The following is a 4,448-nucleotide window of genomic DNA, read 5'->3' on the forward strand; positions in this document are numbered from 1 at the left end:
ATTGATGGCCGGAGTTGCAGGAAATACGTCGCATTGTTCCATCTCAATGTGGAATAAAGGGAGAATGCAACATTGGTCTGCTCAGAGATAGGCATGTTCTTATTCGAATGACATTATGGCAGGATTATGTTGAGTTTGTGTCGAAGGGAGCATATTATGTTAAAGACAAATATGGCAGTGAATATCAACTTCGTCCTTTAATCTATGATGCCAAATTTAAAGCTGGAGAGGAGACTCCAATGGCAATGGCATGGATTTCCTTCCCAGGTTTGTTACCTACGTATTTTGTGAAGGAAGTTTTGTTTTCACTAGCTTCAGCTGTTGGGAAACCAATTCATCTTGATTTGTCTACAATAAATAAGACCAGACCTATTTGTGCAAGGCTTAAGGTGCTTGTTTATTTGTTAGCTGATCATCCTAAGATGGTGAGGATGGACATTGACAATGAATCTACTGGAGAAACAAGGACTGAATGGGTTAACATAAAATATGATATGATGCCTAAATACTGTAAGGAGTGTAGGCTACAAGGACATGACATGTTTGAATGTTGGAGATTACATCCTGAGTTGTTGCCTAATGATCAAGGTAAGAAGGTCGCAGAACCTACCATGGAACAGAACAAGGAGCAGCATAATCAACCTTTGATGATACTGTCAAGTGGAAGGGTAGTGGGGAATTTGAATACTGGAGGTGAACAATGAAGGGAAGTTAGGGACAATCGTGTGAGGAAAAATGTGCAACAAAAAGTTGTGAATTCAACTACTGGGAAGGAGTTAGTGCCTATGGATAACACTAAGGTGCAGCATGGTCATGGGGATGTTAGTCAAAACAATGCTACTGCAGGATTGGAAATTGGTCCTACTAATGCAGATGATCGACAAGGTAATGGGGCTACAAGGGTAGAAAGGGTTCCAGTTGATGTGGATCAACAAATCCAAACTGCCAACAAATTTGCAGCCTTGCAAGGAGATGATGGTGAGACTTATGATGAGAATCAGTTGGCTATAGTAGAAGAACCAGTGGGGCAGATGAGTCCTATTCAGAATGCTAAGGGAGCTGGATTATTTAATCCAGCTGCAGCAGTGTTTACTCCAAGATCTGGGATGGCTTCATCAAAGAGAGGTAAGGTTGGTGATCCTAGTGGGGTTGAGAATGTAGCAAATACAACTATGGTAGCTGGTGAAAAGATTCCAAAAGAGTCAACAGCACAATGGGTAAGCAGGATTTGCAGACAATGTGGCAACTAATCAATCCTGTCAAGATACTCCCCCTCAATCAATAGAATTTGATGCTGTACAAAAGATGCCCAAGAATAAGAGGCTACAGCTAAATAAGCTATGGCTTAACTGAAGAGGGATCAGAAGAAGGGGAACTGCCTATTGGTGCCACTGGTGAAGAAGAATCAGCGGATAAAGAAAATGATCAGGAGGAGCAAATCGTCAACAAAGGAAAAAATACACAATCATTGGGAGATAGTAAATCCAATGAAGAAGGAGAGGAACAAGGCAATAGAAGTCAAATAGTTGCAGAGGTAGATGGAGGTCAAAAAATATTGAGTCCAGATCCTAGTAAGGTTTTCCCCCCAGCAAACCCAATATACCTGTGGCAAAACCTACAGGAGGCACTGAACTGATGAGTGATCCTATAGCTGTGCAATCACAACAGATGCAGGCAGAGAAAGGAATTGAGAAGGCAGGAATCACAGATTCTATGCAGCCCTGTCCTGCTGCAGAGGAAGGTGAGAACGCAGCCAAACAAATTACAGTAGCAAAGTAAAAAAATCAGGAGAAAATGAATGCAGCCTTGGCTAACACTGGTACTCGGCAACAAATTGCAGAAACAAGAGAACGACTGGGAGTGGAAGAAGTAGCAGGAGGTACAGGTAAAGATTATGATGAAGAATCCACAACACAGAATTTCAAAAATGTAGCAAGACAAGGTGATCTATCACCTAGACACATGGACACAGGTAAATTAGCTGGTAGGGGTAAAAAGAAGAATCCAAAAGAGACACAAAGTTTAGTGCCTGGGGTCCAAACAAGGAGGACCCTATCTAAAACTCACAATTAATGATGAATGCCATCATATGGAATGTGAGATCAGTGAAGACAATGCAAGCTTTTGAAAGACTAATCACAATGCACAGACAGCATCATTTCAAATTCATAGGCATCATGGAACCAAAACAGAAGAGGAGAAAACTGGAAAGATACAGGAGGAGTGTTGTGGCCAAACGCACACGCAAGCGCACGCGGTCGTCAAGTAATAAAGTGACTAAAAGTCGGATGTCGATCCCACGAGTACTTGTGATTAACTATTAACTAAATTAGACTATCCTAATTTATCTAAACAAGAATTAAACCTAGAAGTATTTGATTCTAAACTAATTAAAATAAATAAAAACAAATAATGAACTTTGAACAGAGGAAGAGCAGATTTTTATGATATCAATGTAATGAAAACGATCTAGGGTTATGGGCTATCTAATATTCCTATTGTATTCTTCAATTGAATTAACTAACTAATTTATCTAGTTTATAGGTTGACAGGGTTAATATTGCTCATAAGAATCTGTCGAGTTCTTACTCGCCTATTCAATCTAACCTAACTCCTATATGTCTATGGAGTTAGAGTCAACAAGAACGCATTTATAATTCCTGTAAATCAACCAAGCAAGGCAATTAGGTATATGTCTATCCTAACCGCTAATCTGTTCCCCGAGGCCCAGGTTCAAGAACTTGCTCTACTCAATCCTATATGACAATCTAGAATTCCCACTTTCGAGTTCAATTCTAGATTCGAGATAGTATTCAATTGGTATCAAGCAATCAAATAATTAAGTGAGGATTGAATAAATAAACCATATGATAAACTAAGCAATCAAAATCAATATTCGAATAACAATATTCATGAAAGAACACAACCCTAGAACGTGAAATTTAGCTCCACATAGACATGGTAGAAAAACAACAAATCATACAAAGAAACATAAAAAGACTAAGTTTGGAGAAAGAAAAGATAAAACCCGGCCTCCACGGCGCTCTGTGCTCTTCCTTCGTCAAAAATTCCTCTCAAAAACGTTCTCCTATGTATATATACCAAGTAGGGTTGGGCCCAAACAATTATACCTTCTCCAATGTGAAAAAAACACTTTTTTCGGGCCTTAACTAGCGCTGCAGCGCATTTGACCGCGCATCTGGGCGCGCTAATGGGCTGACTTTCTGTTTTCTGGGCGCGCTAAAAACTAGCGCGGCCGCAGCATCTGGGCATTTGTTCACTGTTCGTTCCGAATTTGGAAAAACGTAAAACATGAAAGTTGTAAACCTTTGAGTTAGCTTTCCAACCATATATTGTGGAGACAAAATGGAGTTCTGAGCTAAACGTTATGTCTATTTTACTAGACAGTGCGCAATCTGCCTACTAGAGTCTTCGTTCGCTCTAACTATCATCCGTTGACCCCAACAGATCCCGGCTTTATCTTGAACTTTACTTAAACTTTAAAGACTACAAATACTTGAATTCATTCCATGAATCTATATAGCTCGGAATCACTCCTACAAGGCATAAAACATACAATTAGTGCAAAACACTAGCGATTAAAGCTCAAACTCAATTAAAGTGCAGTAAATTAGAGTGTAATTAATCGACTAAAAATATATGTGTATTATAGCCTATCATCAACCACCCGCCACTCTTAACGTTGCTCGTCCTCGAAGTCAACCAAAAATTTTACTCTATCTATGAGCACTTAACATATTTGAAGCACACTACACCAATGATTATGGTTGATAGCAACAATTAAACTCTAGCATATGCAATCACATACACTTCCCTTTTCTTATGCCAACTTCAAAAATATTCAGACAAAGACAATATGCTCATAACAATCCTAGCCTCAAAAACCGACTCAATGTCACAATGCACTCATGGCTTGAACACCCAACATCCTAGAGAAGTCTAATAATGTTACCTATCCTTCGTGAAACCATGTGCCCTCACAACCAAGGCAAGAGTGTAAGTTGAATCCACACATTCGAATCTCATGATCAAATATATTTTAAGGACTCATATATATCAAAGAAAATATCGCTCACCCTCACAAAAGAAGTCACATGCATGTAATTGGTACCATAGGCTTGCCCATAATGTAAATCTCTACTAATGTAGGCTCACTCGATCTAAAATCAGTTAGGACTTTTTCATGGTTGTAATGTGGGCTAAGGGACGGGTAGGATATATTTAGAAATAGTGACTAACCCTCCTAAGCACTTTAACACACCACATAATCAACTTTAAGCGCAAATTCTTCAATCCCAACTTCAATTTCACAACTAATATCACCCCCAAAAACGTTTTCTTCTTTTTTAAGCACTACTTTAGTTCATACTCACTAGCAAGAACAAGACAACAATGTATTCATCTCTATTTTTTTTTTCTTCAGATTA

This window comes from Nicotiana attenuata, chromosome 5 (assembly GCF_001879085.1).
Source record: "Nicotiana attenuata strain UT chromosome 5, NIATTr2, whole genome shotgun sequence".
Lineage (NCBI taxonomy): Eukaryota > Viridiplantae > Streptophyta > Magnoliopsida > Solanales > Solanaceae > Nicotiana > Nicotiana attenuata.